The 22149-nt window shown below is 41.3% G+C and overlaps 1 long non-coding RNA gene across 1 annotated transcript; it reads right to left on the reverse strand.

Annotated features, from left to right (window-relative positions):
- Positions 1-17834: 17834 nt before the first annotated feature.
- On the reverse strand, positions 17835-20656 carry LOC311085615. The gene is made up of 4 exons (XR_014606885.1): positions 20330-20656; positions 18813-18859; positions 18415-18741; positions 17835-18285 (listed from the first exon to the last, which is right to left on the reverse strand). It is a non-coding gene; the product is annotated as an uncharacterized lncRNA (long non-coding RNA).
- Between the last annotated feature and the right edge of the window lie 1493 nt (positions 20657-22149).

Raw genomic sequence — 22149 nt, forward strand, 5'->3', positions numbered from 1 at the left:
TATGTGCTTTGACACATGAAGTATTTTTACGGTGTCTCTCGTGCCGCTTTGCTGAACCTGCTCTAGCTGTGTGCGTTCATGTGTTTTGGAGGAGTCGTGGCTTTAGAGACGCTCTGAAGGGGGATCTCATGCTTTCAAAGCTAGCTCGCTATTGCTGGTTCACTTTACAATGTCAGTTTATTAACTGTATCAAGTACAAATCAAATGACATTTAGAAACATACATACATAATGTCATATATATTCTGAAGTGTTTCTCTGAAGATTATCTTACTGTTCTTTGACCTCATCATGTTATTGGCTGTAGAAGAGAGAAACTGCACAGCCTGACAAGACCTGCTTCCATTAAGGCTATGAACAAATCAAAAGAGCATTGATGAGACAGGCATTAGTCAAATTAAATTATATGACTCACATTGAAGTGATTATTGTTTGAAGTTGCTGTTTTCATATTGAGCTCCTTTGTGTGCTGCTGTAAAAGATTTTAGTTTGTATAGGCCTACCAGTCAATCTTCTTATTCTTCTAGCTTTACAGGTAGCTTCATCTTCTTAGCTTCTAGCTCTAACTTAGTTAAGAGTATGTTTGTTAGACTCTCAGTGGCTTAATATCACATGAAAAGTTAAATAAAAAAATATATGTATTAAGACATAGCCTATAATCAAAGAAACCAATCAAATATTTTCAAATATGTTGTGAGAGATCTGAGGCTGTAAGATTATTCTGTAACCCAGATTTATTTCCTCTATGCAGTTGCCTAGCAAACATCTCTTTCTGACTGGAAACACCACAGAGCTGTAAACGACACCTTAACCACACAGAGAACAAGCTCAACTCACACTCACAGCAGTTTGATTCATTCATTCTTTTATAAGATTAGATGAACATTGTAGATGTTGATATAAAAGTAGAAGTAGAAGTAGAACAACTTCTAGAAGTAGAAGAATAACTAAGCTGCTCCTTTTCATTACACAGATCGTATGGCTTCTGTTTTGACAGTTAACGTTATATTTTGGACATTTAGTCCAGTCATTTTATGAAAAAAGGTTGAACAAATTGCAACAGAAGCAAACTCAACTGATTTTGTATCCTCAATATGTCCTGAGTAAGGAAAAAAAGTCCCGAAAAATCCCATTAGGGGAAAGTTTAGAAAAAGACCCAAATATAGCCTAATCATACGCCTATTCATTCTTTTTCTCACGTGAATAGGGTACAATTTTAAACCTTTAGATATCACCATGAAAATTACTGAGTTGATTACTTACATCAAGACAAACAAAAAATGTATTACAAGTTTTTTGAAATTGTTTGTTAACATGGACAAATGGTGCATAATCTAATTATGTATGTGCTAATTTGCATAAATACCACAACAGATCTAAACATTGGGTCTAGCCATTAAAATACTTAATGTTAAGGTCTGAATGGAACCCATTTAGGCTACCCATGAGCATTACTACATGAGGCAGGAAGAAGTACTTTAGAAACCAGCCTTTATTAAGGGGGGGGGGGGGTGAAATTTCATGCATACTGAGTTTTTTACACTGTTAAAGAGTTGGATTCCCATGCTAAACATGGACAAAGTTTCAAAAATTAAATTGTACGTTTGAAGGAGTATTTCTGTGCCAAAAATGCTCCTTCCGGTTTGTCACAAGTTTCGGAAAGTTTTTTTCGAGTATGGGCCTGAGCTGGGGCGTAATTTCCTTATATGGGTCCTAAGGCCACTTCTCCCGGAAGGGCGCGGGCGCGCGCGCAACCGTAGACCAGAGCAAGAGAGCGAAAGCAGTTCGCCCATCTAAGCGCTGTGCTCGGCTTTAGGGAAGTCAATGTCACCAAAGAAGTGGGTTTTTGGTTGCCAGGGCAAGACAACCCTGCACAGATTCCCAAAGAACCCAGCGTTAAGGGACCAGTGGATGGAGTTTGTTTTTCCAGAGCATCAATGGAGTTGTGCAAGATTGTTTGTTCCCTGCATTTCAACGATGATTGTTTTATAAACAAAGCCCATTTCGACGCCGGATTTGCAGATCGTCTATGCTTAAGGATCAAGCAGTCGCAACGATAAAGGTTCACGGTCGGTCGTGCGTTGGAACCGCAGGTGGTGAGTAAAACTGCTTGTGTGCTTCAAATGTCTGTGTGTTGTTAGCTCGGCGCATAAGCACAGCTTTAGCTCCGCCCACACGGCACGCCTCCAGCCGCTCGTTTTTTTCCGGAAAGACTCGGTACAGCCTATCTTTCTTTTATAAATATAATAAAACTAAAGACTTTTTGGAGATTTGAAGGATGCAATACTACTCTATAGGTACTCAAGATTAACATGAGATTGACTGAAAATGAGTGTTTCACCCCCCCTTTAATTATTATTGCAGAGATGGGGTTTGGGTTTGGGTTTGGGTCTGGGTCCGTGGGACTGTTTCTGGGGATTCACTTTTTATTTTGCCTACCTTTTGTCTTCTGCATTCTCCTTACCATTGTCTCCTGTTCTTCCCTCAGACTCGTCCCCCAGAAACAGTCCCACCAAACCCAATCTCTTAAAAATGAATGAAGGCTGGTTTCTAAAGTACTTCTTCCTGCCTCTATGTATTAATGCTCATGGGTAGCCTAAATGGGTTCCATTCAGACCTTAACATTAAGTATTTTACTGTTATTTGTCAACAAGATTCAACAAGACATTTTCACCTGGCTAGACCCAATTAGATCTGTTGTGGTATTTATGCAAATTAGCACATACATAATTAAATTATGCACCGTTTGTCCATGTTAACAAACTATTTCAAAAATCTTGTAATACATTTTTTGTTTGTCTTGATATAAGTAATCAACTCAGTAAATTTCATGGTGATATCTAAAGGTTAAAAATGTTACCCTATTCACATGAATAAAAAAATGCATAGGTGTATGAATAGGCTATATTTGGGTCTTTTTCTAAACTTTCCCCTAGTGGGATTCTTCTGGACTTTTTTTTTTTCTTACTCAGGACATATTGAGGATACAAAATCAGTTGAGTTTGCTTCTGTTGCAATTTGTTCAAGGTTGACCCCCATTTTGGCTTAAAATGACTGGACTAATTGTCTGGTAGTCTTGTCTATGTGTTTCAGAGCTCCTCTGCTGCCCTCTGCAGGTCAGTCATAATAGATCCAAGTATGTCATACAGGTGAGGATTGAAGTGAATGTTTGTGGATTTTTATTTTAATTTTTTTAAGGATTTGATGATTTTGGTAAATGTTTTCTCAAAAGGCATAAAAGAGAGACCAAATAAAGAGATTTTTTACAGGTATGATTTATCATATAGATCTATTAATATGGATTGTCTAGGGCAGTGGTTTTCAAACTGTGGGTCACACAGTGAGAAAAGGTGGGTCGCACAAAGGCACTTAGCTGCAGCTAAATTTACGTTACGATGAGTGAAACAAAACCAGTCCGATTAATGACCAAACGACTCTTAAGTGAGTTTTAGCGCCCGCCAAAGTGAATTTTTGTCCTGCCAAAGTCTTATTTGATCGGTGAGTAATGTAGATGAACTGCTGCGCTTGTGACAGAGTCACAGTGCTTGTTTAACTGAAAGAAGGAGCAGAGAGAGAGACTTGGTCGCGCGCGCACTAGTCTCGCGTAGCCAGACCTTCAGACTGACGGCTGAAGGTCTGGAATTCATAGCAGCTTTCTTTGGCCAAGGCCCGCCCATAAGGCCGTTTGACCGACATGTCAAACAACCAATTACAGTTCGTTTCGTTCAGTGTCACGTTTCGTTGCGTGGAAATGTCCCCACAACAACAGATCGGCGTGCAACCATAGACTGCAACAAGTCAGTCAGCATAGAAAATCAAAGAAGGAGAAGAAAACAAGCAGTAAGTCATTGATCTGTTTGTGCACGTATAACAACAATTGCGTCTGCATTACCACATCTGATCAAAACACCGAGTAAATCAGTAGGAAACGCAATTACACGTCTGCGCTTTGTTTCCAGGCGGACCGAAAATAAACGTGACACTCGCGCCCCCCGGAAATCCGATAAAATTCAACCAATCAGATGACGACTTCGACATTCCTGAAGTGTTTCCAGTTAAGTGTACCATATGCATCAGACGTTTAGCCAACGTTCCGTGGGCGTGACGTCTGAGGCTGAGACTACGCGCGCACTCTCTCTCTTCGGAGCCAGGCGAAAGTGTAAACAAGACTTCACCGTCTCCAAACTAAGCGCTGTCTTGCTCTCTCTCTCCCTTGCACATATTAATCAAAATAAATCGACACGGTGGTAAAAGGTCGGAAGACCAATGTTTCATGTGGAGCATTCGGAGATTTTTTTTTCCTTAATTACCGCTAGGTGTGAATTGTGCTAAATAAGTTGTTGCCTTATCTTCTCTGAAAAACGTCCCAGACATTCAGCTGACATAAAACAACACTTTAATTAAACGAAAAAAACTATCCAGTGATGAAATGTTTTCTGTGTTGACACAAATCTTGGATGTCCATGTCCTAAATGCTGGGATAATCACACAACGCGCACACGTCCAATTCGCAAACTAATGACTCCTTTGAACGATTCATTTTAATGAACAACTGATCTTTCCAGCAGTGAACTCAGGAGACGTCTGAATCAGTAACACTTTACAATAAGGTTCTATTTATTACATAAATTACATAAAAAGTACAGTTTGCTTACTCAAGCTTAAGCTTTAAAATAAATAAAACCCCTTGTTTTTTTTGAAAAGCATATGACTACATTTTTCCACACAGTGCTATCAAGAATCGATAAGAGAATCGTTAAAGAATCGGATCGATAATCAGAATCGTCAGTGGCATTATTATTATTGATAAAATCGTATAATTTCTCATCCCTATGTGAAGACGGTAAAATTATAATCAAAAACATTAAAGAACATACATGTTTTTTTTAAAAACATGAGGTCTTGTCACTGTCAGCCTTTTTACATCAGTGCAAAACTAGGGTATGCAGATTAAGACCATCTGCATGCATTGATTAATCCCATGGCATGTATCAAAAAAATAAATGTGCGACCAAATCATGCTGGTGCGACCAACTGAGAAATTTGGTAGCACCAGTGCAAGTGGGTCTTGAGATTGATTATACTTGTCTAGGTGGGTCCTAGAATGAAAAAGTTTGGGAACCCCTGGTCTAGGGTTTTAAAGGATTAAAATTTAAGAATATGTTTTTAGATCTGCTGATCCTATTTCCCTACATAACATCACATAAAAAACTAAGGTGAACTATACTGTATTGGGCATTCAAGGTGAACATGAGGGCATCCATTTACTGATTAGATTTAACAGTTTCCTTTGAAGGGGTTTTGTTAGTCTTTGATCTTTAACTATGTGTGAATGTTTACCTAGTCTTGGTTCTCGTGACCATGTGTTGTTTATACAATTTGGGGGTACCATTATCTCAGTTGGGGGTAATTGCCTCTATTGTCTTTAGATGATTAGATTCAGTAGTCATCTCTAAGGCTGTGTGTAAGTTCAGCACCTTTAAGGACAGCCCACTGAATGGCCTATAAGATACCATGTCAAGGTCTCTCAGTCAGATTATGTTGGACGAATCCGCAGCCGCGCTCAATAAAGAATACTTCTGTTTGAACGTGATCCCAACGTCTCCTGGTTCTTGCTTTGAAGAAAGAAGAAAACTTTACAACAGATGGTGCCGTGAGCCGGATGGAGAAGAAGGAAACTCAAAGAACTGAATCTTAAAACTTCAAGCTCAACAAAAGATCTGACAAAGATTGCCAGACTGAATCTTTCCAGTTTCCTCCAGATTGAAAACTTCAAGCTCAAAGATCTCAACAAAGCTGACTCCAGACGAATGTTTTCTGTACAACCAAAGACTCGGTGAGTTTCACTCCATCCAAAGAACCAATGCAGACCAGTACAAATGTTTTCCTTTGCGCCGTTCAGAGAAGTAGTTAACAAACAGCTGTAGAGTTTGGTTAACTAAAGATAAGCCTCTAAAAAGTTTTCTTTTAGAGATGAAATTGATCCTCTGTTGTTGGCAGGGAAGATTAACAGTTACATGTTAATATTGTGTGTATGCTCTTGCTAGAGAAGACCTATCTGTAAGCTAGAGAATTAGCTTTAGAATTAGATTTAGCCTCATGTGCTAATAAGATTGTACCCTCTGTTTGCAAGACAGTAGAGAGAAGGTTTTTTTTAGTGTTTGTTTGTGGTAACAGAAATTCACAAAATGTTTAGGAAAAGTACTAGACAGATTACACCTTTTTGGACAGATAGTGAATTCAAGTCTTTGTTATCAAAGCACATGGACTCAATCGTGACTGAGGAAGTCAGATTGAATTTAACAAAGAAATTTGGCATTGATCCAGGCAAAGTTTGGTCAATTGAAGATTGTAAGAAGGTACTAGGAGAAAGTATTCGCAAGAACAGTGTGAAAAGTTTTATCTGTTGTCACAGAGAATTTGGTTTAACCCTAGCTACAGAACAGTCTAAGTGCAACTCCGAGCTAGAGAAACAGATCAAAGAGCTCCGTGCTAGAATATCTTCGTTGACTAAGAAAGTAAACCGCAACAAAGATGCAGAAAAAACTGATGTGGAAGAAGTTAGTCAGCCTGATAACAATTATCTGTAGTGATACAGAGACGGATACAGTTGCAAGTAAAATAATGTTTATTGAGATGGTCAGAGAAACACAGGTCGGGGAAACAAACACTCAGATGGCGAGATGACGCAGGGACTTCAATGGGCAACCCGGTGATGATGTGTGGTGATCGGCGTGCTCAGGAACCAGGAAACAATAAACAATCCAGACAGCGTGAAACACAACGAAGCGGGTCCACGAAGACAGGAATCCACACGAGGAGATAAGAGCGAAACAAGGGAACAGGACACGACACCGGGGAAGCCACAACGATCTGACAACATGAGATGGGAATTACTGCACATATAAAGGGAACGGGGATTGAACACAGCTGGCAACAATAATCAACACAATGAGTAACCACACCCACACACACAGACACACACACATCAGTAATGAGACAGCTGATTCATGAACCGTGACAGTACCCCCTCCCCTAGGAACGCCTCCTGGCGTTCCCAGACAACCTTACCTGTCGATTGTAATCATCGATAAGGGAGTGATCCAGGATGTCTCTAGCAGGTACCCAACTTCTCTCCTCCGGACCGTAACCCTCCCAGTCCACCAAGTACTGAAATCCGCGTCCCCTCCGTCTCGAGTCCAGAATACGACGTACCGAATAAGTAAGTTCCCCATCTACGAGTCGCGGCGGGGGGGGAACCGGGGCTGGCGGATTAATGTGAGAATAAAACACGGCTTGACTTTAGACACATGAAAGGCGGGGTGAATTCTCCTGTACGCTGGAGGAAGTTCGAGTCGGACTGTCACCGGACTAATAATTTTGGTGACAGGAAACGGGCCGATAAATTTGGGAGCTAACTTGTTAGAAACGGAACGGAGCAGAATATTTCTGGTAGAAAGCCACACTTTTTGACCCACGACGTATACGGGAGGCTTTGACCGGTGGCGATCGGCCTTGGCCTTCATGCGCCCCCCCCGCTTGGAGTAGAGTCTCACGGGCTCTAGTCCAAGTGCGGCGACACCTCTGGACGAAAGCGTGAGCAGAGGGGACCGCGACTTCGGATTCCAGACTCGGAAAAATTGGTGGCTGGTAACCTAAACTACACTTAAACGGAGAGAGGCCCGTAGATGACACTGGTAACGAGTTATGGGCGTACTCCACCATAGAAAGTTGTTGGCTCCAGGACGAAGGATTCTTGGCTACCAAACATCGCAACATTCTCTCCAGATCCTGGTTGGCCCGCTCAGACTGACCATTGGTCTGGGGATGATAACCCGAAGACAAACTGACCGTAGCCCCCAATAATTTACAGAACTCCTTCCAAAATTTGGACACAAATTGGGAACCCCTGTCAGAGACCACGTCCGTCGGGAGGCCATGTAACCGAAAGACATGATCAATGACCGTGACCGCTGTCTCCTTGGCTGAAGGTAATTTGGGCAAGGGGATGAAATGTGCCGCCTTCGAAAACCGGTCCACTACGGTTAAAACAACCGTCATGCCCTTGGAAGGCGGGAGGGCGGTGACAAAATCTAGTGCGATGTGGGACCAGGGTCTCGAAGGGACAGACAGCGGTCGAAGTAACCCATCCGGAGGTCGGTTGGATGTCTTACCAGTGGCACAGACAGAACAAGCCAAAACAAAATCGTGAATGTCGCAAGCCATTAGTGGCCACCAGAATCGTTGCTTAACTAGAAAATTGGTGCGAGTCACTCCTGGATGACAAGCCACGTTGGAGCAATGACCCCATCGAATAACGTCGGACCGTAACCCCTCCGGAACAAACAAACGATTCGGTGGGCAACCGGGCGGAGGCGTTACCCCTTCTAAGGCCGTCTTGACCTTCGACTCGACCTCCCATACGAGTGTGGAGATAACTACTTTCTCAGGTAAAATGCACTCGGGAGTCACCGGGCGTTCGGATGGATCAAAAATACAAGATAAAGAGTCGGGTTTGATGTTTTTGGAACCCGGGCGGTACGAGAGAACAAAGTCAAAACGTCCGAAAAAAAGTGCCCACCAAGCCTGCCTGGAGTTGAGTCTTTTAGCAGATCTAATATATTCAAGGTTCTTGTGATCGGTCCAATCGATAAAGGGAACCCCTGAACCCTCTAACCAATGACGCCACTCCTCCAACGCTAACTTGACTGCCAACAACTCTCTGTTACCAATGTCATAATTACGTTCAGCAGGCGATAGTCGATGAGAAAAAAACGCGCAGGGATGCATCTTGTCGTCTGAGGAAGCGCGTTGTGAAAGCACTGCTCCTACTCCCACCTCTGACGCGTCGACCTCCACCACGAACTGACGTGTGGGATCAGGGGTGACCAGAATGGGAGCCGAAACGAAGCGACTTTTGAGGTTGACCACCTGAACGTCGTTCGGGGGGAGGTCAAGGCAGTCAGAGGTGCGACTAGTTGGCTGAAATTGCGAATGAAACGGCGATAAAAATTGGCGAACCCCAGAAACCGCTGTAGGGCCTTACGGGAATCTGGACTTGGCCAATCTACCACAGCCTTAACCTTGTCAGGATCCATGCGCACTCCCTCAGAAGAGATGATGTACCCTAGAAAAGGAACAGACTGTGCATGAAATGCGCATTTCTCCGCCTTGACAAAAAGCCCATTCTCTAACAATCTCTGGAGCACTCGTCTGACGTGTTGAACGTGTTCCTGGAGAGACGAAGAAAAAATCAATATGTCATCCAGGTAAACATATATGAACTGATCTACCATGTCTCTCAACACGTCATTGACGAGTGCTTGGAAAACCGCTGGGGAATTGGAAAGCCCGAAAGGCATAACCAAATATTCAAAGTGCCCCCTAGGGGTATTAAAAGCGGTTTTCCATTCATCCCCCTTCCTGATGCGAACCAAATGATATGAATTACGCAAGTCCAGTTTCGTGAAAATGGATGCTCCCTGCAACCTCTCGAAAGCTGAAGACATTAACGGCAAAGGATAAGAATTCTTTACCGTGATGTTGTTCAGCTCTTGATAATCAATACAAGGTCGCAGAGAGCCATCCTTCTTCCCAACGAAAAAAAAGAACCCCGCCCCCGCAGGAGAAGAGGAAGGCTGGATGAACCCAGAGGCTAGAGAATCAGAAATATATTTCTCCATGGCCTCCATCTCGTGAACAGAAAGAGAGTAAAGTTTGCCCTTAGGCGGAGATTTACCTGGCAGTAGATCTATCGCACAGTCATAGGAACGATGCGGAGGAAGAGACGCAGCACGAGACTTACTGAACACCTCCTTCAGGTCGAGGTACTCCGCGGGCACGTTAGACAAATCCGCTGCCTCACTCTGAAACCCAGAACCAGACACAGACGAACAGGCAGACACCAAACATGACTCATGACAACGGTTACTCCAAGTGGAAACAGAATTATTGTGCCAGTCGATACGGGGGTTGTGTTGAGTGAGCCACGGGTGCCCTAAAACCACTGGTGCTAGTGGTGAGTCCATGAGTAAAAAGGAAATGATCTCAGTGTGATTGCCAGAAGTGATGAGTGTGAGGGGTTCAGTAGAGTGGGAGATTCCTGGAAGTTCTTGTCCATTGAGTGCGTTGATGGAAATCTTGTGAGAAAGAGAAGTGATGGGGATTTGGAGTCTGTGTGCAAGTCCAAAGTCCATAAAATTACCCTCTGCTCCCGAATCCAGCAGTGCTTGAGTGCGGTGCGTGGAGGTTGCCCATTTCAGTCTTACCGGGAGGAGGGTTGATGATGGTGATGAGGTCTTCTCGGCGGAGATCCCACCCGATAGTAGACTCATACTTACTATCGGGCTTGCTCTTTTACCGGACAGCAAAAGAGAAAGTGGCCAGCCTTGCCACAGTAAAGGCAGAGTCCCTGGGATCTCCGCCTCTCCCTCTCCTCCCGGGAAAGCCGAGCTCTCCCCACCTGCATGGGTTCATGATCTGAAACTGGGCTGACCGCGCTCCCGCCGCTGGCCCGTGGATCCTCAGTGTGGTACTGGAGTCGACTCTGCTGTACATGAGAGGTCATACGATTTAGACGAGCATCGACCCTCAGCGCAAGCTCCACCAGGCCATCCAGGGTCTTGGGAAGGTCCAGGATGTAAATCTCTCTTTGAACGCGGTCAGCCAACCCATGCAGGAACATGTCCCACTGCGCCTCCTCATTCCATTGGCACTCTGCAGCCAGGGTGCGGAACTGGATGGAATAGTCCGACACCGAGCCATTTCCACACATGAGGAATCCACACGAGGAGATAAGAGCGAAACACGGGAACAGGACACGACACCGGGGAAGCCACAACGATCTGACAACATGAGATGGGAATTACTGCACATATAAAGGGAACGGGGATTGAACACAGCTGGCAACAATAATCAACACAATGAGTAACCACACCCACACACACAGACACACACACATCAGTAATGAGACAGCTGATTCATGAACCGTGACATTATCCTGACTTAAAAGCTTTCTTTGAAACAAATGTAGCCATCCAATCAGTAACTGATCAGCCTGTAGATTCAGTGCAGGTTTGTGGGGCTAGGAGAAGATCTCAGGGAACTAAAAGTGTTACTCCGAACTCTTCTGTTGTCCAAATACAAACGGTTGCCAAAACATCTTTAGGTCCTAAGGATATAGATAGACTCTCCCAGAGTTTACCCTCAGCACGCACAAATTTTTCTGAATTTAGAAGAGCATTGTTCAGTAAAATGCATCTTTACGACATGTCGTTGCCAGAAGTCACACAGCTGATGTCACAAATTCTAACTGAATCTGAATTCAACAATTTTGAGTCTGCTGTTACTTCCGAACTGCAACATGTCAGTAAAGGCAATTTGAGAGAAGGTGTTTTGAAAATCCTAAAGAATATCTTAGGACCCAAAATCGATTGGTCGAAAATTACCAATTGTGTACAGAAGAAGGGGGAAACTGTTTGTGAGTACACAGAAAGATTTTGCCAGACCGCTGCCGCTTACAGCGGAATCGCTGACACTTCAGAGCAGGTGCTAGGTGATAATGGTCCCCTAGTTCGCGCATGGTTTCAGGGTCTTCTGTCAGAACATAAAAAGGCCTTGCCTTACTTAGAACTAACATGGTCCAGTAGAACCCTGCAAAGCAACTTGGACAAGTTAGCTACTTGGGAAAGAGACTCTGATGTAAAGGCAAGAGTAAAAATTGCAGCAGCTTCTTTTAAGGTCAACTCAGAGAAGCCAAAGAAACGCAAAAGTCCTAGAGAAGCCAGTTGTTCTTACTGTGGCAAGCACGGACATTTTGGAAAAGAATGTAGAAAAAACAAAAATAACTTAAGACAAGTTAACAACGTTATGCAGATTTTATTACATTTGTTTGCTACTTTGAAGCAACCCCTCCCCTCGTCATTGGACTCGTGGGTAAGCTTTTTGAAGTGTTAACCATTTGGGCTGTGATTGCTTAATCTCCCCAGTAACTCACAACAAAGATGAAAGACTTATTGACTGTCACAGCCTTTGTTTGGGGGACATTCAGTAAACTCACAGCCTTAAATGTTACTGCAGAACACTACAATCAGACACCATCCTCTGTTAATGATGTTTATTAGGACTGATGTTTCACTGGAGAATGGAAATGTGCCAATTTTTTTCACACACTGTACAGTGTGTACACAACACAGGGACAGAATAGGACACGGACAAGTGAGGTGCCCTGGGAAGAACTGACGCAACAGGCGTTCGGGGGTGAACCCAGGGTGAAGACACTACCTCATAGGCCTTTCCCGATTTAGTCCATCCTTACCTCACTGGTCCATAGGTGTCAAATAAATTAAGAAATAGGGAAAGAATGAAACGACAACAGCAGACTCTGAAAACGCTACAACCCTAGTGTTTAAACAAATACTGCTACAACCCTAGTGTTTGGACAAATACTGCTCTGTTGTCTTTTGTTTTCTTTCTTCCTCTTTGCAGATAAACACTTGATGGCTCTCCTGAGACCCATATGCAAAGACCTCCTCACCTGCATATGAAGCCACAACCTCAAGAAAACAACTTGACCCACTGCCGAGCCAACCAACACAGAAGAAAAATACACAACGCAGAGACATACGAAACCTTCAGTCATCCATCGACATGATCAAGACTACAAGCCTGCACCATTACACGGAGTGCTGCACCGGGTTAATGTCAAGTTAACCAACAAGCAATCTTGATCTTTCAACAAAATTACACACCAGATGACTGAAGATAATTCTTCATGGTCCAGAAACTTGTTCACGAGAAAATGAGTTCCAACCATAAAAGAAAAAATACACAGCGCAGAGACATCACGGACCCTAATCGCATGTTCGTTTCTGTGTCAACATGCAATTACAGAAAATCAACACAGAACATGTGCGACTTATGGAAGAATGAAGTCCATGCATAAATATTGCTGTTCTGCCGTTTCTTTGTTTTATTGTGTTACAGGTATGTGTGTATGCCATGATGTCTTCACAAGCTGCATCCTGGTATAAAACATCACCTCAGATTTCCATGAACAAGCCTCATGAGGGACGAGTCATCAGAGCGACTCTACGTGACAAATGGACTCTACAGGAAACAGACTTCACAGCTATTCAGGCGCCATGGACTTTCAAGACTTCCACTCTTATGCTACATGGTTTTCTGTGTAATCATGTAGTTTGTATGACATTTTACACCCTGCGTCACAGGTGTCAACAGTTATGGTTTTGAGAAGAACTGTGACACTCATGTAAATCAAGGACACAACACAGAATAAGTTATGCGTGCCTGTAACTTTTTCAAGTTACAAGAATTAACTTTTAAGTGTTTAAATTTGTATTTTGTGAGAGTTATTTTAAGAACTCTCAAAGAGGGGACTGAAGGATTAAAATTTAAGAATGTGTTTTTAGATCTGCTGATCCTACTTCCCTACATAACATCACATAAAAAACTAAGGTGAACTATACTGTATTGGGCATCTTTAACTATGTGTGAATGTTTACCTAGTCTTGGTTCTCGTGACCATGTGTTGTTTATACAATTTGGGGGTACCATTATCTCAGTTGGGGGTAATTGCCTCTATTGTCTTTAGATGATTAGATTCAGTAGTCATCTCTAAGGCTGTGTGTAAGTTCAGCACCTTTAAGGACAGCCCACTGAATGGCCTATAAGATACCATGTAAAGTTCCCTCAGTCAGATTATGTTGGACGAATCCGCAGCCGCGCTCAATAAAGAATACTTCTGTTTGAACGTGATCCCAACGTCTCCTGGTTTCTGCTTTGAAGAAAGAAAACTTTACAACAGTTTCTTACAATTATTAAAAGTGATTAACAAGTAAATTATAGAGGATAGGGGGTCCAGTCAGTGGACTACCCCATTCCCTTTATCTTATTCCCTGTAACCAGTCCGTGTCGGTCAGCCGGTAAATCGATGGCCCATGTAGGAAAAAACTCAATAGTGCGAGTGTTAGTTAACATCCCTCATTCAATAATATTAACAAAACTAAGAAATCATCCTTATGTGGCAATAAAACACGTCTTCTCATGCACTCATATAAATGGATGCAAAATCAGAACATTGTATTGTCTATTACAGCATTGTTGTATTGTTTATTATATAATGGACACGCTACTGAAGCCTGTTCTCATTGTGGTCAGTCCGGTTCTTAAAGGGACACTTCACCCATTTGCATTAAGCTTTGTATTGTTAGAAACCCAGTCATATATTATAATAAACGTGGATTTTTCATTCATTTTTCCCTGAGATGGGAGAAATAAGGATTTAAGTGTTTTACTTCCTGCTTATTATGACGTAAAAATCATCATTTTGCGTCATAATAAGCAGGAAGTCACATTTCATTGAAAAGTGTAGAGACTACAAACACTGGCTCCTCATTATTCCAGGGGGAGGGACCCGCTCACGCTACAGGCCTATTACAGATCAGTGGGTGGGACTTCACTTTCTGAAACTGAAAGCAATATCCTCCATCTTGTTTGGAAGCTAAGCTAACAGGTGCTGTGGAGACAGATGTGAAGATATGACAATAGCGGAGGAGAGTGCTCAATATGATATAGAGGAAGAGGATTTCGGAAGTCTGATGCTTGAATCAGGTGTTTGTGGCTACCTTTACAAGTCGCATAGCGAAGAGCAGCCGAGGCAGAAGACCTGCCTGTCGCGGACGAGAAGCCCAGACTGGCTCGAGCTGGGGGCGGACTGGTGGCGCCGGTGATCTCACACCTCTCGTTTCAATCTAACTGAATTCATTCCGATTGGTGAATCTGACTGTAGTGTTTACATGAACGCTAAACAAGTGATCGGTTGATGTGCGCTTTACCCTTGCTAAGAAAATTTCCGCTCCTCCGTGAGAGATGCGAGACCCGGCGCGTCTCAGTAATGACGCCACCGGCCTCGCGCCGTTCTCCCGCGGCCGTCAGCCTCGTCCTGCTCGCCACAGTAAACATGATGAATGGCGACTGTAGAACGCAAAAGCCGAATCCCGGACATTTTGGGTCTCTAAATCCCTGGCAAACTCATCACTTACTGAGGCTAGCCTTGTTGTTTTCAACTGTGCTCTCTAACCGGTAGGCGTGGCCTCCTAAGGCAGCGAAGCAAGTGCATTCTGGGAGTTGTTGTCTTTCATCCACATAAGCCAAAAATACATTTTCTGGCTTTTCTCAGTCTAGAAAGCTCCAAATTCAAAAATTTCTCCACATTTCTTCTACTTAAATGACCTATTTTAAATACACATTCATCTTCCCAGAGGTGAAGTATCCCTTTAAATACATAGATATCTTTAGTTTGTGTTTTGTCTCATTTAGTTTGCTGAGACTTGTCACATGATGCCATTGTTCAGTGGGCTATTTTATATTCACTTCTCACATCTTCCACCAATTCTAGCACCGGCACTCCTCTCTCAAAAAGCCTTCCTCCTTGAATGATTGACTCACACTGGACTACAATGCCCAGAATCCTTTGCTTCCCACCATCTTCTCCCACGCATGTTCCCATTTCACCTCATTATTATCACATTAGTGTACTTATACTGTATTCAGGCCTCATCTACATTAATTTGGAAACATTTAAAATGGTGTTTTTATTTCAAAATGTTCTCTGTCCACACTAGCATTTTCAAGGGTTTTCAAGTTATTCGTCCACACTAAAATATTGGAAAATGCTAAAATCATTTTACTGTGCAAGCATAAAATGCAATAAAAGCTCACTGAGATGGTGATTAGATAAGACCACAAATACTCAGTTTCTCACTGTATTTTTCCGGCACGATCATTTTATCAGCAAAATATTTCACCAATTCAGTCCCAACTTAAATGCTATTTTATGGTCTAAAACACAATTGCCCTCGTTTTGACGTAGGACGGAAAGAGCTCCCTCCTTCAGGGAACGGGGATTACAATAGTAATTGATATATATCAGAACAATATGCATCACATGACTAAACATACGTCATTGTTTTCAAATAGGCCTACCTATGTTTTCACAGTCCTCAAAGATAAACTTTTTCAAATTATTCCACAAGTCAAAAACGCCATCTCAATGTGGACAAAAGTCCAAAACATAGAGAAATTAAAGATGCATTTTCAAATGAATGAATGAATGAATGAATGGGGCATTTATATAGCGCTTTCATATGTACTACTGTACACCCAAAGCGCTTTACAATCATGTCAGGGGATCTCTCCTCAACCACCACCAGTGTGCAGCATCCACTTGGATGATGCGACGGCAGCCACAGTACAACGGCGCCAGTGCGCTCACCACACACCGGATATAGGTGGAGAGAGGAGAGAGAGTGATAGAGCCAATTCAATTCAAATGCATATGGATTCATGTTGGCATATTCTCAGTCTCAATTTTCTTTCCAATTCACCTTGCACCTTGATGTTTTTCTATGCCCTGTCCCAAATGGCACACTTCATACATACTTTTGTGCATTAGAGACCGAAATGGACACCCCATTTGACATTTTGGGCCCTATCATACAGTTGGCGCAATGCAGCACCAGGCGTGACACAAGTTTTTTTTGCTAGTTTCAGCCTGATGCAGTTATCATTTTCACGTCCTGCGCCACGTTGTTTAAATAGCAAATGCATTTGCGCCCATGGTCTGAAAACGAGGTGTGTTCAGACGCATTGTTGCCTCGTTGCTAGAGACGTTTAGTCTTTCCGTTTGCAAATTCCGCCATGTAAATAGCGAATCCGCCATGGTGCGAGTGCAACTGGCTTTTAAAGGGAATGGGAGATGAGACTCTGATTGGTTTATTGCACGTTACGCCCAAAACACACCCATTACTTATTACTCAGAATAGGGACAACCCTTTTAGACCATGCGCTGGGCGCACCGACCATTTTTCCCGTCGTTAAACTAGCAAAATTGAATTCAGACTCAGGAGGTAAACTCTGATAAACGCCCTATAAGTGGACTTGCGCCTTGCGCTTTGACCATGCGCTTAGATTGTTAAAATAGGGCCCTTGAGGTTTCAGAAGGGTGCTCACGAGCACCCCCATTTCGGTCGATATGTGCCCTTGATGCGCACAACTTTGCTGTTTTTTTTCTTAAAGTACCCCTGTAATCAATAATTGTATCCCTTAAAACTCATCTTTGATCACAATAATGACATATTTAAAAGTTTTTTTCCTGTGTAAAAAAAAAATCGTAACCCCTTAAAATAGCTCGAATGTAACTCCCTTGCCTCATTTAGTATACACAGAACCATGAATATGCTGATTAGCCCCGCCTCCACTCACTCACACCAGCTCACATATTCACTCGACCAACTTACTGAGGTAAACGCTGCACAAAAGCATCGCTCTTTACAACGTCGGACACATAACAGTAATTAATATGATTAGCCTTTTGCTTGACTATGTTACCAAACAGCTAATAATGTGTTGCTAATGTTACAGAAACTATGTTCCCGTTCACCATCTCAGTCTGCCTTCTAACAATCATGACGTGATTGGTCGTTTGTGACGTCAGAAACACCAGCGATTTCAAACCGTGTTTTTGAGACTGTCTTTGGTTCACTGCAGTTTTCAGAAGAAAATACCCAGCAATGGTGTTGGCTTATGCATATGCACGTTTTGTCTTAAAGCATATTAAAATCACCACATAGACATATAAACAACATTAAAAACTTGATTTTCACCACAGGGGGACTTTAACAGAAACCATGCGAGAGTCATATTGAAAAGGAAATGTACCTAAAGGGATTTGTTTGACTGAGTCATTTATGAGAAAATATTTACTTTTAGTGAAAATCATACAACTTGTAACATGCAAATGATCCAAACGCTGTTTCATCCACACAGTTTATTAGGTCTTGAACATAAAGATCATCCACATACAATGAGACACAAGGTTCTTTGCTCCTCTGAATATCTGAGAATACTGAAGTCTCTAGGCAGCATCATTTTACATCCTCATGAAGCTCTAACATAATACATTATAACTTGTAGATCCCAGCCTATCAGACTAGAGTAGAGCAGACATAAAGATTCTTGTTGTGCTCTTCTGACTTCAGTCTGCAGATCTGCACAGCGGATCTATGTTCTACAGAGGTAAACATTTACACAATTTCTTTCTCTATTCTTTGTTCTTCCGAAGGGAAAAGGGCAGATACAATTATTTTTCTATAAGAAAAATATGATAAAACTGGCTATAAGTATAATACTACAGATAATACAATGGTAACCCAGAGTAAATGTGATGATGTCACTCTTTGGTTTCCTTGATTAATTGCTGGTGATTCTGCAACAAAAAAGTAAAGAAAAACAACATGAACTGTGTTAAAGACAACAGATCCGTCTATAATTCTTATTCAAACATTACTAGTGAATGACAAATTTTTAATAATATTTTTAACAATGTTTCACACACCGTTGATGATCAGCTGTACAGTAGGTTGTTCAGATGAGTGTGTGATGTAGCAGATGTATTTTCCTGCATCAGTGTGAGTGAGATCTGTGAGTTTGATGGAGAAGTTTCCTCTCTCATACTCCTCTGGGAAAGTTTTGGCTCTGTTCTTATACTGATGCTCTTGTTCTGATATTGTATCTGCACCCTTGACTATATCACACACAATCTTGCTGCCGTTGTGTCTCCAAAACACATTAATGTCTTGAAGTTTAAGATCATGTTCAGTGGAAGAACACGGCAGGAGAACAGAACCACCAATAACAGCCTCTACTGTTTCCTGCAGAGACACTGAAACAACACAAACTGTAAACACACAATTTATTCATTTATACATGTGGCACCTTTTTTTTTGTGCTCACCTTCACTTATCAGCACTGTGTATGAAAATACACAGATGAAGCAGCATCTGCAAACAGAAATAGAAGTAGAGCAGCTTTTAAAACAATTGTACAAAGCTTGCATATATACACAAACAATAATAAAAATCATAAAAAAATCTCAAACATCAGCCAAAAGTCTTATAAAGAGCATGTAGCTCGAAATGTCATCTTTTTTTTCTTTTTTTTTTAGCAATTCAAAAGTTACTTATTAATCTAAACATTTGATTAGAACATCAATATTTATCAGGTTATCCATTTGAACAGTTTTGAGGTTAAGTAATTATTTTTTGTTAGTATTTTAAATTAGATTTGGTTTTATTTGAGCCAGAGTTTAGTTGGGCACGTGTCAGTGAGGAAACATAGCGCTACACATGCAGTGAATGAAGAATCTGTAACCCTTCTGCTAAAACATTGAATTCACTGTAAACCTACGCAATTTACTATTAACTAAAACTACTAAGAAAACAATGCAAAATGCTAACAACTAAATCAAAATAATAGTTACAGCAGATAAACCATGCAGAAAAAAAACCTTATAATAATTAATGAACCAATTCATGTTTAATGTATTAACAACACTTAAAAGATTTCCCTTTTAATTACATTTGATATAAAGCATTTGACAACCAAAACACAGCAGGACAAACACGAACACGATCAACAAGATAACCAGACGTTCATTGTTTAGAAGTATGACTCGTGTTTGTCCAAACAGCATTTCATTCACATACCTGATCATCATGGTAGCCTAATATTATCAATATATGTTTTATTTGACTATATTGCATAGAAATATTTCCTAAATTTAAGTTAAATGCTACTTTTTAAACAGAATGTATTGTAGCTCGTCAGCTTCCGTACGCTATGCGTTCTACGTATGACATCAGACGTAAGTGACGTTGACAGTAATCACGTGAATGATCAGACATGCGCAGATATTCGTTAATCTTTCTTAAATTTTGAGAATTAACATCTCCCAAATGTTGTCATCATTTACTTACCCTCAAGTTGTTCTAAACCTGTATGAGTTTCTTTCTTCTGTTGAAAACAAAGGAAGATATGTTGAAGAATGTTGTTAGTCAGACAGTTGACGGTAGCCATTGACTTCCATTGTATTTTTTTCCGAGTATGGAAGTCAATGGCTACCGTCAACTGTTTGATTACCAGCATTCTTCAACATATCTTCCTTTGTGTTCAACAAAAGAAAGAAACTCATACAGGTTTAGAACAACTTGAGGGTAAGTAAATGACAACATTTTCATTTTTGGGTCAACTATCCCTTTAATTTCATCAATAAAAGACATGACAAAAGCTAGACAGAGTATTGGACTAGTTTCCCTGAAAAATAATCAAGTTATATACATAATAATAAAAATAAGCTGAGCTGGTCTTTTCAGCAGGTTGCTATAGTCGTCCTTCCGTCTAATGGGATGTTTGATCCAGTATTAGTGAAATGAACAGCAGTGACTGAATTGAGTAAATGTCCTCAGACTTACATGAGAATGAGATTGAAGCTTCCTTCTTAAACTCCTCTGAGAAAATGATGTTTTCTGGATCCTGATCCTTAAGTGAAACATTTATCCGACTGATGTCTCATATATTCCTGCCATTGTGTCTTTAAAACATTTTGACTTAAGGTTTGTTTGTTTTTTCACACAAAAAAAAAGAAAAAAAGATTGCAGAGCTTCCAACAACATCCTCATTCTGACCTACAGGGAAAAAATAGGGTTTAAAATGGGTTTCAAAAATGAATAAACAAAGTCAAAGTCCTGACAGACTGAACAAGTGCTGAGAGACTCAAGGCTGATATTCTCTGATGAACTGATGGGAGGAGAAACTTGTTGAGCTGGTTATTGGAATTCATTTTTTTTATTCATTGGCACACCTACATCTACACCTACACACACACACACACACACACTATACTGTTATAGATTCAAGATTCTTTATTAGCCTGGTAAAAAGCTTTACATCGCCAAAGCATTGCTAACATTAAATTACAGGCGTACATGTTTACACACAATTTAAAAACAAAAAAGTTTGATGAAGTAATATTCCAACCAAGGAAAAAGGGGAAAATTAACACCATGATTTGTTTTATTTAAATGTGACTCGGTGTTGATGTACCTGTTGGTTGTGCAGTTTGTGGTCCCGTTGAACTGGTTAAACGTTTGTCATAACAGGGCGTCACATTTACATTTACATTTACATTTATGCATTTGGCAGACGCTTTTATCCAAAGCGACTTACATTGCATTTTCAAGTACACATTTACATTTTTATCAGTTCTTGCTTTCCCTGGGAATCAAACCCATGACCGTGGTGTTGAAAGTGCCAACGCTCTACTGTTTGAGCTACAGGAAAGCTGAATGCCATTGCATTTCTCTTCTTTTTGACATATTCTTTTGCATTATATTACAGAATTAGATTTTTTGTAGTATATGGGAAAAATGCTTTTGATGCCTGTTGTCATCAAACGGTTTCTGAAACACACAGGAAGCATTCAGTTTAATTTTAATCAGTATTACCTGAGTTGACCTGATGCCAGTATGACAGGTTTCATTTACTAAGGAATGTTGTTGATGTGGAAACTCTGAGGACCAGGATGTTTGTCATATACACACAAGTGAGAAGAGTGTTTATGATATCCTGGTGTATCAACAGTCCGAACAGCAAGGAGTTGTCACATTTAGAACATGTCAATACTCAAATTGGCTTTTTGCAGCAGACCAACTTAAAAAACTCAGATCAAGTCAGAATTTGCAAGAAATGGATCAGACAAGTATTTCATTCAGATATTTTGAGCAAATCTAGAGGTGTGGAAATCATAATCAACTGGTGCGTTCAGTTTTCTCCTTCACAAACTTTAGTTGACTCTGGCGGTAGATATGTAATTGTTTTTGGCCTGCTATAGACAGACCAACGCATTCAACGCATTCTCATCCTTGGGCGTCATATACTGACGCTTTTGACATTTCGTCGACATCGAACGCACATGGCACCCTTTAGCGTCAATATGACACGCACAGAGCTTTGTTCGGTTATGGGTAGGTTTAGGTCTAGTGTAGGGTTAGGGTTAGACCACTAGGAGGCGCCTTCTGGCCCATTTCTATCTGCGTCTCATATTGACGCTAAAGGGTGCCATGTGCGTTCGATGTCGACGAAATGTCAAAAGCGCCAATATATGACGCCCTAGGATGAGAACGGGCTGGACAGACACATGAATGCAGTGAAGATGAACGTGTTACCTAGATTTTGTTTCCAATTTTCATACTTAAATCCTTTATAAGACTCTAAATCAACACATCTTTTATTT

This window comes from Abramis brama, assembly GCF_963993115.1.
Source record: "Abramis brama genome assembly, chromosome: 6".
Classification (NCBI taxonomy): Eukaryota; Metazoa; Chordata; class Actinopteri; order Cypriniformes; family Leuciscidae; genus Abramis; species Abramis brama.